General features: G+C 44.2%; 1 long non-coding RNA gene across 2 annotated transcripts; it reads left to right on the top strand.

The window, feature by feature from the left end:
• The first annotated feature begins 2,617 nt into the window (after positions 1–2,617).
• On the top strand, positions 2,618–9,872 carry LOC102554553 (uncharacterized). Of its 2 annotated transcripts, XR_015644059.1 has the most exons (4): positions 2,618–3,641; positions 5,256–5,431; positions 6,363–6,429; positions 7,256–9,872. It is a non-coding gene; the product is annotated as an uncharacterized LOC102554553 (long non-coding RNA). The 2 variants fall into 2 exon arrangements; XR_015644058.1 differs by lacking the exon at positions 2,618–3,641 and having other exon boundaries at positions 4,676–5,431; positions 7,256–9,870.
• The last annotated feature ends 1,895 nt before the right edge of the window (positions 9,873–11,767 follow it).

The following is an 11,767-nucleotide window of genomic DNA, read 5'->3' as shown; positions in this document are numbered from 1 at the left end:
AGAAAAAGTCTAACAACTCAGTCTTTCCAAGAGGAAATAGCATGTGATTCACTTCCTCAATGATTTCTTTTCTCTTTATTAACTCTGTTAGTTCTTAACATAACCCAGCCAGTCCTCCAGTTTTTCGAGACTGAGACCTAATGGACTTCCTATTCAGCTTTAGCACAATTGCTGGTCAAATTACCCCTAATCTATTCTTCTAATGCTAGACTGACTGCTTCCAGCTAAGCTCCTCAAGTACTTACTCCGTCAGCCTGTCCTTGGGGCAGGAGGGCATTTCACTCAGGTGAGCGTTCCTGGTTCACTACATCCAGTGGAGACCTCCTGTTCTCTCTGTCTTCTTTATCCTCCTTCGTCTCCTCTCTCCTTCTTCCTCCTCTTTCTCTCCTTCTCCTCACGGTCTTTACCTTTGACCCCCCAGCCTAGTAACCAAAACCCCACCTACCTCTATTCTCCCCAGTCATTGTTTGTAGCCACTTTTATTTAACCAAGAGCTTAAATTGGGGAGCAAGGTTTACACAGCAAAGGCCAATGTATGTGAAAATGTGCTTGTCTGGGGCAACCAGAATTTTAGCATTTGCATACGCAATAGCACTAGACCAACCTCCAACCTTCTTCCTTTCCCACTACTGTCTTTTCAGAAGGTCATAAAACTTACCTGGAGCCTAAGGAACTCCCTGGTGCCTCGAGCAACCATGAGCATGCATTCTGTCATAGTTTAAAATCATGGTTTACTCGATGGGAAAAGTGTCAGTTGACAGTCACTTGTTGGTAGACTGGCAAAAATGAGTTTATCAGTCAAATAGCTTATCCTCAATCAACATCGAAAGCATCTGAGAGTTAGGGAGGCAGCTTAATGGGCAAAATGCTTGTCATTCAAGCATTAAGACACAAGTTCTGATCGCCAGCAGCCAAGTTAAAACCAGAGGAACGGTGTCCATGCCTGTGATCCCAGTGCTCGGAATATAGAATCCTGGGCTTTCTGGCCAGGCAGTCTAATCAAACTGGTGAGTTTCAGATTCACTGAGAGGCTTTGTCTCAAGAAAGGAGATAAGGTGGAGAACTGAGGAATACCTCTGTTATTTATCTCTGGCTTCTACATGTTCACACAAACATGCATGCTACCTACCCCAGGAACATGTGCACATATATACCCCCCAACCCCCAGACACGTGTACACAGAGAGTGTTTCAAAGAGATAAACTCGTTGTTAGCATATTTGAGGGGAATGTAGGGTTGCTAACCTGGACTTATTAAGCTTCACTAAAACACATGACATTGACTTTCCCTTGTTACAGAACGATTTTTGTTTTGTGACGCTCTAACTTGTTAAAAAGGAGCCCAGCTTACTGTTTCAATTATTTCTAGGCCCAGACTATTCAGGCTTCCTTTTATTTGACCAACCTAACCCTTGAACTGTGTTGAGTACAAGCACTATTGACAGAGATGTTTTGTTTTGTTTTTAAGCCTAAGGATATAATATCATGAACTCAGGTTTGTGGGATAGTCTAGAGCAAAACTAGCTACAATTGACTTAATTATAGAAAATCTGTCAGAATTTCCACCGTCTTTTCTTACCCTATAGACAAGTGTGCCAGGGTATGAGCTCCGCCACTCTCAAAATCGTATGGGCTCTGAAAAATTCTCATCACATGCAAATCACATTCATCGTGTGAAAAAAAATCCAATTCACACAACTCGTACAAGACTTCCCAAATTTACACAACTCAAATTCAATACTTAATTGCTATTTATATATTGTAAATACTAATTTGTAGTAGGCATGCATCAGCTTCCTAGTGGGAGGCTTCTAAAGCCCAGTACTTTTATATTTTTATTACATTCCTCTAAAGCAGTCAGTCAGACATGCGCTTTATGGAAGACGGAATCACACTTAGCTTTATTTACTCAGCCACCAACAGTCTGTATTTACAGAGTTCTGTTCAGAGCAAGGCATGCCACTGAGGCAGAGGCCGCCTGCTCTCAAGTGGAAACTTAAGTTTCTTTGGAAAGGCACTTGTGTTAGGTGGTGTTTTGCTGTTGTAGATACGTGAAGGAGCGTTTCATTGAAGCAGACACAGGTGAAAGGATGTTTAGCAAGCATGCAAAAGGACAAGTGATGAAGAATTCTTCCCTAAAAGCAAGCATGAATTGGTTCACCTTACACCTCATTGCTGAGCTCCGTCTGTCATGATTCCACAGAAAGAAACTTTTGGTGGTGCTCTGGTAACTTCTTCCTCAGACCTGGGCCAATTGGCAGAGCAATGTCAGCTGATACAGACTCACATGGATAAGACACACTCAGTGGTGAGGCAAGACCCACGGGGGGGGGGGGGGGGGGGGGGGGACACGACTGGGGTGGGGGCGTGTTGTTTGGAAAAAGTATCAACGGGACCCAACAATGATAGAGGCAGGGTTTGCATAGCTAACTTTGTAACACTTCTTAGTCTTTGTCTTCCCTGATCTCCACTTTATTAAGAGAGGCACAGGGAAGAACTTCTTCTGATGTCCCTGTTGGTCCTAATCAATCCTGCTGACTCAGGCCAGTTCAGCTGAGGCCTGGCTGTCTCTGCTAGGTCGTGCCACGGTTACTGATTCACGTTTGCTATCCTGACAGGACTGAACTGGACTGCTGGTATAGTCATGAAGTGTTTTCAAGCGGATCAAGCTGCTGTTGCCGAATCCTGTGAACTGAACTGCTGATTTCCTGACAGTGCAGATGGGATTTGCCCCAAAGAACAATTTCTAAACAGGCCCATTTCCCCTGCATCCTAATAACCTTTCTTTTTTGCTACCTCTGGTGGTTGGTGGGCTGGAAGGGAAGTTGAAGCATTTAAGAACCCATATTAGGGGCTGGAGAGATGGCTCAGCGGTTAAGAGCACTGACTGCTCTTCCAGAGGTCCTGAGTTCAATTCCCAGCAACCACATGGTGGCTCACAACCATCTGTAATGTGATCCGATGCCCTCTTCTGGTGTGTCTGAAGACAGCGACAGTGTACTCACATACATGAAATAAATAAATCTTAAAAAAAAAAAAAAAGAGAACCCATATTAAAAGTGGGTTTTGAAAAATGTAAGCCAACACTGCTCTGCTTTGCCATGAGGAGTCAGTTTAAACAGGAATGACCCGGAGCCTTAAGCCAGGTGTCTCCCCACTTCCACCGCATCAGTATGACTGCCAACTGAGCCATTTTCTTATTGGGATGCACCAGATGTCCAGGGACCAGATCCTGCTAGAATAGTCAGGCTGGGTTACATTGTCTAAACTCTAGACTCGAGGATGTGTCTCTTGGAGAAAGAAGACCCTAGATTTTAGCTCAAAACCCACTTCTGTAGGGAGGAGCTTCCTATTTGCAGCCAACATTTGCAGTTTTAAGTCTTGCTGGGAGTTTAAGGGCTGTGCAGGATTGGAAAGATGGCTCACTGGCTAAGAGCACTGGCTGCTCTTCCAGAGGACCGGGGTCCAACTCCCAGCACCCACATGGCAACCAACACCTGTCTGTAACTCCAGTTCCAAGGCTTCTGACATCCTCACACAGACATACGTATGGGCAAGACACCAATGAACATGAAATAAATTATCTAAGAGGGGGCTTTGCTCTATTCCCAGAACCTCTCCTTCCAGCCCATCCTTTCCCAGGTATTGTTAAGATCTTAGAGCATTGTACCGCCTTCCTCCTCCTGAGGGGGCTCTGACCGTCAATGGCTGCTGGGGTAGAGAGTCAGTTTCTTCAGGGATGCAGCCCCTGGAAGGCTGCCCATGTTCCAGAGGGTGGTGCTGTACCCATGTACACATAAGCAGCACTACTCGAAGTCAGTGAGTTCAAAAGAAAACATGAAATTGAGGAGAAATTGGAGCAGTCTGGGAGGAGTTGGAGGACAGAGTGCAGGGCAGAAATAATCAAAATATATTGTGGAGATGTATGAAATTTCCAACTGATAAATAATACATTTAAAAACTCTCTCTCTCTCTCTCTCTCTCTCTCTCTCTCTGTAAGACACACACACACACACACACACACACACACACACACACAAACACACACCACTATAGTACCCAGTAATTACAGGAGCATGTTGAAATCTTCCCACATGTCCAAATCCTTACAAATGACTGTGGCACACATTTTTCTTTTTCTTTTTCTTTTTTTATAAAGGCCATGTGTGTGTGTGTGTGTGTGTGTGTGTGTGTCTGTGTGTCTGTGTGTCTGTGTGTCTGTGTGTGTGTTTCATCTGGGAACTAAATGGTCTAAGGCAGGGAAGAAGGCCCACACTGGGATTTTTTTTTTTTAAGATTTATTTATTATATTTAAGTACACTGTAGCTGTCTTCAGACACACCAGAAGAGGGCATCAGATCTCATTTCAGATGGTTGTGAGCCACCATGTGGTTGCTGGGATTTGAACTCAGGACCTCTGGTAGAGCAGTCAGTGCTCTTAACCATTGAGTCATCTCTCTAGCCCCCAGACACACATTTTTCTTATGAAATACAATATGGTAGAAATTTTAATTTTCTCCTCCCAGAAACACACTAGAAGTTTCTAAAAATCTACATTTTGAAATGAAGATCAAAGAGATTAAGCTAGCTGCATGAAATGTTGGGTCGTTACTCCAGCTCACTTACTCAGCTTGGAGTCCGTTCTCACAGGCAGTCTCTCCTTATCAACCTCAACCACTCTATAAGAAGTATCATCCGGGTTCTAGAAGAAAGACTTCTTCTAGCTAAAGTAATGAATGAGTAAGTGAGTGGATGAATGGATATGTATACGTGGATGAATGAATGAATGAATGAATGAATGAATGAATGAATGCATGAGCAAGTAAATAGTGAATGAATAAGATATGAAGGGAATAATTGGAAGTATGAATGAGTAAATGAGTGTATGTGAGTGTATAGTGAGTGGATGGATGGATGGATGGATGGATGGATGGATGGATGGATGGATGGACGGACGTAGGAACATACATATTTACTCAGATCCTGGAGTAAAAATCTCAGTTTTCCTTCCTACCTGTTCTCTACTACTTCCATTGAGACCTGTTCCTCTACCTTTATTTCCAGAAAGCTCCTAACAGTTACGCTGGTGGGCCCCAGTGCACCTAACTCCTAGTAAACTGTAATATAAGAGTAGTTAGTGCACTAGTGGCCTTGGATGGAGGGAAACAGACAGACTGGAAGGACAGGGGAGACAAACCACTGCTGTCGTGAATGAGAACAATCTACATGTATTAACTTTGCCTTTTTCTCTGTCAGCTTTCCATAGAGTCCGTGAAGAGCGGCCTCATGTTTTAAAAGCTGGGACCTATGTTACCCACAAGGGTATACAGCACACTGTCTATAACCTACCGTGTGTTGAGAGGGTGTTTGTGTTCCAGTCTGACTGATACCACAGTGAAATGGATATACACCCGTTTGCACAAATGTATAAGGTAAGTTCTTAGGAGAAGACCCTTCATTCTTAGCTATTGTGTGAGTATTGTCTTCCTTACCATTCTCCCGACACCAGGAAGCATTTAGTTAATTGAATGACCACGCCTCTTCATGATGTCATTCTCAAAGGTCTTTTCCAAACAAACTGCATGCCTCATGCCACACATCCTGAGAGTCACGTTCACCTGACAGAGGAATGATCCTCCAGTGCCAATTACCAGAGATGTCATCTCGCGCTGTGATCCAATGCCCTCCTTCTGTCACTACAAAGGGCCTTGGGGTCCTTTTCCTCTCCTCTGGTGCTGTGGGAATTTTAACCCAACTTCCCAGAGTCTTCTTAGTTTCTTCAAGTCAAGGAGAATAAAGGACTGTGCTTTACTAGCAGTCTACAGGGAGACGTGTTTAGGAGTCTTTGATAATGTCTTAGAGACTACATATTTAAGAAAAGGCCAAGCGTCTTCATCTACAGTTGAACCAGATTGGGCCTCTTTGTAGAGTGCTATCTATAAGACTTCTTCCTTATCTTAATGTTCAATTTTTCTTACTCCCTCAGTAGTGTTGGAGTACAACACCAAAATGGGCTTCTGAACAGCAAAGACATTAACGTGTAAGATTGTCTGCAGTGTATTTTTTTCCTAACAAAAAAAGGAGCCGCTGAATAAATTACCTGGATTTGTTCTTACTGTTGATCCATGACAATGTAAGCAATTGGCAATTTGCTCTGAGAGGTGCTGGAGTAGGTCTGGTGCTGCTCTGTATTCAAATGCTAAGTACTGGCCGGAGATCTGGCCCCTGGTGAGAAAATCGTCATGTACACCAAGTGATGCTATGCAGCCTTGCTCCCCAAGTTAATTGGTCAATAAAAGGAGAGAAAGCCTGTGATTGGGCAGTCGACAGAGGTAGGCAGGTTTTCAGTTACCCTTCTTACAGTTACAGGGACAGAGAGGAGGAGAAAGGCCGTGGGAGAAGAGGAAGCAGCCATGAGAGGAGATGGACCGTGAGTATGTGGCCAGGAGAAACAGTAAATAACAAGGGACTTACGGCTGGGATGTCAGTGAGAATAACTCCAACACCTACCCAATCCAGGCTTCCAGCTTGAAAATAAAATACCTGGCTGTGTGTTTTATGCAGACCAGCTATAATTTATAATCCCATTTACATAGAGGAATAAACATGAGATTCCAATGGCATACAGTCTATTCTTCTTAGCAACTCACAGAGACTTCCTGGGCTTTGGGTAATGTACTAAGGCATCTCTACTCTTGCTAAAATTATCTTTTTAACTTATTTTCAAATCAGTACTTTAGATAACTATCATATGAAATTTTTCAGCAGATAGATTTCTGTTAGATCTCAAGCCCAGGACAAACAGCTGACTGGCGTGCCTATTTAATATATCAAAAAGCAGACCTGGGCTGGAGAGATGGCTCAGTGGTTAAGGGCACTGACTGCTCTTCCAGAGGTCCTGAGTTCAATTCCCAGCAACCACATGGTGGCTCACAACCATCTGTAATGGGACCTGATGCCCTCTTCTGGTGTGTCTGAAGACAGCTACAGTGTACTCACATACATAAAATAAAATAAATAAATAAATAAATCTTTTGAAAAAAAAAAAAAAAAAAAAAAAAAAGCAGACCTGACCCTCCAGGTTCTCAGCATCCATTAGTCCTGTTATATACCCTACCCCCTATCCTAAACGTATGACTAACGTAAGTTTTTAAAATCCTTGGAAGCCCTCCATAGGGTTCAGAAGCAATAGAGGCCTGCCATCCCCCAGGTGTATGAGTTTGCTCCTCCCCTTAACCCCCACTGATTTGAACCAGGTGAAGAAGTCTAGACTAAGAGACATAACCACAAAACTCTAAGACATCGCTGGAAAGGACCTCACACCATGATCCTGACAACGCCTATGACAGACGGGATCAGGATATGGACATGCCACTCCCACCTTAAGCCTGCCAGAAGAGAGACGATCCAGCAGTCAAGGTTCCATCCGAGGAAACTTCCAGGCGAATAGCCACAAGAATGATAGAAGGTCACCCCACACCCTGTCGATCTGCTGAAACTGTGACTCCAGTGCTCCTGATCCTGCTCGCTTGCTGCTTGCTGTTTACGCTTTGAGCTTTTTGAGACCAGCCAGTAGCGCCCTTCTTGCACTTGGGTACCAGCAGGGGGCGATACAGCAAGTTCACAGTGGGTGGCAAGAAGGCTAATTGGATTGCTGGTACTTAACTCCTCTCTCCCCGAACTTAACACCGAACTCTTGGTTGTCTGACAGTGACCCTGCAATGGAAATAAGATACCCCCGGCCTCTTCCCACCTCTGGAATTGCACTGTAACCCCCACTGTTGCAGGATACATGCTGCCACCAGAGAATGCTTGGTGAGCTTGTACCTCAGGGCTTACTCCATGCATTATGACCTGGTTGTAAATAGAACTGAGGATCTCTAAGCTCTAATACAGCTTGTACCCAAAGTGACTTATTATTCAGGGGAGGATGTCTTCAACCAACTGGCACCTCCAAACAATCGAGTTAAAAGTGACTATTTCTGCTGTGTTTCTAGGTTCTCTCCTTGGCATAGGGCTGGCTGGGGCTGCTAGTGCAAGGGCCTCAGCCCTAATACTCCAAAATAAAAATCGAAAGGCCCTATGGATAGCGACAGGTACAGATATATAGGAGATGGAAAAGTCCATCCTGACCCTGCAGGATTCCCTATCCTCCCTGGCAGAAGTAGTCCTACAGAATAGAAGACTCGCTGTTCTTCCACAGGGAGGACTCTATGCAGCATGTTGTTTCTATGTTGACCACTCAGGGGCCAAAGAATCCATGGCCTTAGTCAGGAAGAGACTACAAGACAGCGCCTACTGATGCTAGCTTCAACTTTTGGTCCCCACATAATCAATGCTTTAGTTAGAGTTGTCAAGGAACGGATTTATTCTCAAACAACACCACCAGCCCATAGAAACATCTCAAGGACTCAAGATGGCCCAAAACTGAAGGGGGAAATGTGAAGGCTAGCTGGGCTGACTCCATGACAGGGTTCAGTCTGCAGTTTAGCACTGGGCAAGTCCATGCATCAGAAGCTGCCTCTCTGTCTAGCCTGAGGCAAGGACAATGGGTCAGCAGCAGTTTGCAGACTTCCTCAGCGACAGTTTCCAGTCCCCATACTCTGGTAATGGAATGTCCCTAGAGAGGGGATAAGGTAAAGGTCATCCATCCAGGAATCCCCTAATGTGCTTTAAATCAGGCCTGTGAGCTCACTTGGTGATCTCTCTGTCTTGGTAATGGGAGGCCCCAGCGTGCTGGACTTCTGCAGAATAAAACCCTCTTTGCGTTTACATACTATCCGAGTCTGGGGTGTCAGTCTTCAGTGGCGAATCATGGGCCCTTACAGGAGCAGTCATGTCCTTTCTGTTTTTATCTCTTTTTAAATTCAGTTTCCATCCTCAGCTTTCTGCAGAAGGAGGCTCCACCCCATGTTGAGTCTGCTTGGCAGCTGCAGAGGACAGTTTGTACAGACTTTGAGAAGGAAAGTCATTTGCATTGTCCCCTGATGCCCTTTTCAGGTGCAGGGGAGGCTTCCTCCCATTTTTGTTCATTACCATGAATCTTTTCAGGTTTTCTCTACACAGATATAGGAAGTGGAGCATAAATCTGTCTCCCTTCTTCAGAAGCCATTGACTCATCCATATCCAGAACCATGGTCCTGGTCTTTAGTATCAATTCTCTAGAATAAGCACCAGAAGTATCCTTGGCAAACGGGTGCAAACCTGTGCCACCTGAAAAACCCTGTCCACAGAAAGGAAGCATCTCTCTTCATCAGTCTTCCTTAAAATGCAGTCTGTTGGGATGGAGAGATGGCTCAGTGGTTAAGAGCACTGACTGCTCTTCCAGAGGTCCTGAGTTCAAGTCCCAGCACCCACATGGTGGCCCACAACCATCTGTAATGGGATCTGATGCCCTCTTCTGGTGTGCATGAAGTCAGCGACAGTGTAAAAGAGCCAGAGTTGGGGTCAATCTAAGGCCAGTGGAAAATTCCACCACAAACCTCCAAAAACAAAGACTCCTCCCTTCCAGGGAGGGTAGGGCTAGTTTAGTTCCTGACTTCCAATCATCACCCCCGCCCCCTGAAAGTCCAGAATGGTTCACTGACCACGAGTCAGTTTGAAGGACACTTCGCCCCATCAATAGTACCCTGCCTAGTTACCATTGTTTAAATTTTGCCCCAATTGTTTGCAGGTATATAACTCCCTGTTAGAATCTGCTCAAGGTCATCTCCCCCTTAAGTGGGATGACCCCGACATGTTGGAATGATTAAACTACTCTTGCTTTTGCATCAATCATCATCTCTGTGAGTCTCATTCAAGAGATCCTGGAAGAGGTTCAACTCGGACCTCACAAGTGTACCCACATACATGAAATAAATAAATTTTTTTTTTTAAAAAAATGTAGTCTGTTACTTGAAAGGCCTTCAAAGGTGCAAGTGTTATCTCTGAGTGGCAATGTTTTGTTTGGTATTTTGGAACATTGCTTTCTCCCATACATTTTTACCACACTCCAATGTAAATGTATTTTTATAATCTGAAAAATTAAACTAGTCTTAGAGAAAGCATGGTGTCCACCGAAAGTTAAAAAATATAATCAAAATGCTGGATCGTGTGAAACTCAACTCAGCAGACAGAAATGCACACGGCTGTAGGGGATTAGGTGCTATGGGCCTATTTCTCTAAAGGACAGCATTCGGTCTGGCTGGAAACTCATTTGTCAGTGGGCATCAGGACCATTGAAAGGGTCTACTCTAATTGGCCTTTGGCAGTGTATACAAAAATCAAGAAGTAAACACGCAAAGATTTGCATTTTAACATATTCTTCTTATTTTTGTCTTTAATGTTGGGTTTCACATCCAGGATAGGGGGCTGAGGTTATTTTACAAAACAAAACAGACCTGGCTTCCAGGTTCTCCCAGAATCCCTTGGTCTCTACCTGGCCTACCCCATCCCCAACCCTGAACTTTCTTGCCCTTCCCCCCCCGGGGGGGGGGCTCTTTCTTATATAATCCACATATTTTGGTCTTCCCACTCTTCTTTCCTCCTCTTCCTCCTCCTCCTCCTCTTCCTCTTCTTCTTCCTCTTTTCTCTCTCTCTCTCTCTCTCTCTCTCTCTCTCTCTCTCTCTCCATACACATACTCTCTCTTTGTATGTGGCTGCCTCTTCAGTGTTTTCTAGATTGATTGAAAAAAAATGGGTACAGTAAAGAAACCAAAATAGCTGCTCCTGGGTGAAAACAGGAAAGTTTATTGCAAACTGCCAAGGCTGTCTCCGAGACAGTGGAGAGAAGCAGGGCTGGGGGTGGGATCTGGATTTTATGGGAATGGCTACTTGGGAGGAAGACAGCTGTGAGCTAGGGAAGGGGATTGAGAGTAGAGACTGAGGGAGCCTAGAGACTAGCACTGCCCCTGAGGAGCAAACAGCACAAGTCTGGTCTGCAGGAGATGAGGAGAATGGCCCCTTTTAGCAAGTAGAAACTTTCTTCAAGGAGGGAATGTTGGCTTTTGTCTAAATGCCTAACTTTGGGAAAGGGAATTTCCTGAGGGACCTGCCACAGATGAGTGAGATTTAGCTCTATATAAGGGGAGAAGGAGGAAAATATGTTTAAACACGTTCGATTCAGAGATAGAATGTCACTCCGACTGAGTCACTCGAATTACAAGTGAACTGTAATTTTTGTTGAAAGCGAAATCAGGATGATTTAACACATTCCCTTTTTATAGAAGATTATATTTCACAGCCCGTAAGGAGATTGCAAGTGACAAGAAAAGTAACGTCCTCAACAGCCCAATTTTATGATGAAAATGTCTATTTAGGTCCGTATTTTACAGAAGCAAAAGACGTCTTCAAGGCAGGACATCCTCAAAAGCAAACTCAGTGGGAAGACCATAGAGTCAGCGCTTCATGTGCAGACCTCGGACAAACAAACCTGACTTTTCTTTTGGCTGTTGCTTTAGCTTTTCTGTAATCCTAAGAAAGACTGCTCTGCAGCTACTGGCACTCCTGACCTTGGCTGGTGAGTTTCTCCTCCATCTTGTGACTGGGTCTCTCTTCTTTATGTTTTATACTGTAAGTTTCTTCCAAGACTTGAGAGCCTCCACTAATAGGCTATGCTTTGTAGTCTTGTTTTAAAACCCTAAAAAGCTAGAAATAAAGAATTTTGTTTCTTTATTTTATGAATCAGGTATGTGGTAAATTAGGGGGCTTTTGCCAGAGGCACCATTTTGTGGTAATATTGATGAATAACTATTTTGTTCAGTTTGGTTTGGTGTAGTCCCGTTTGTTTG

The sequence above is a fragment of the Rattus norvegicus genome, chromosome 19 (genome assembly GCF_021556685.1).
Source record: "Rattus norvegicus strain SHRSP/BbbUtx chromosome 19, alternate assembly SHRSP_T2T, whole genome shotgun sequence".
Classification (NCBI taxonomy): Eukaryota; Metazoa; Chordata; class Mammalia; order Rodentia; family Muridae; genus Rattus; species Rattus norvegicus.
This window is presented reverse-complemented; position numbering and strand designations above follow the sequence as displayed.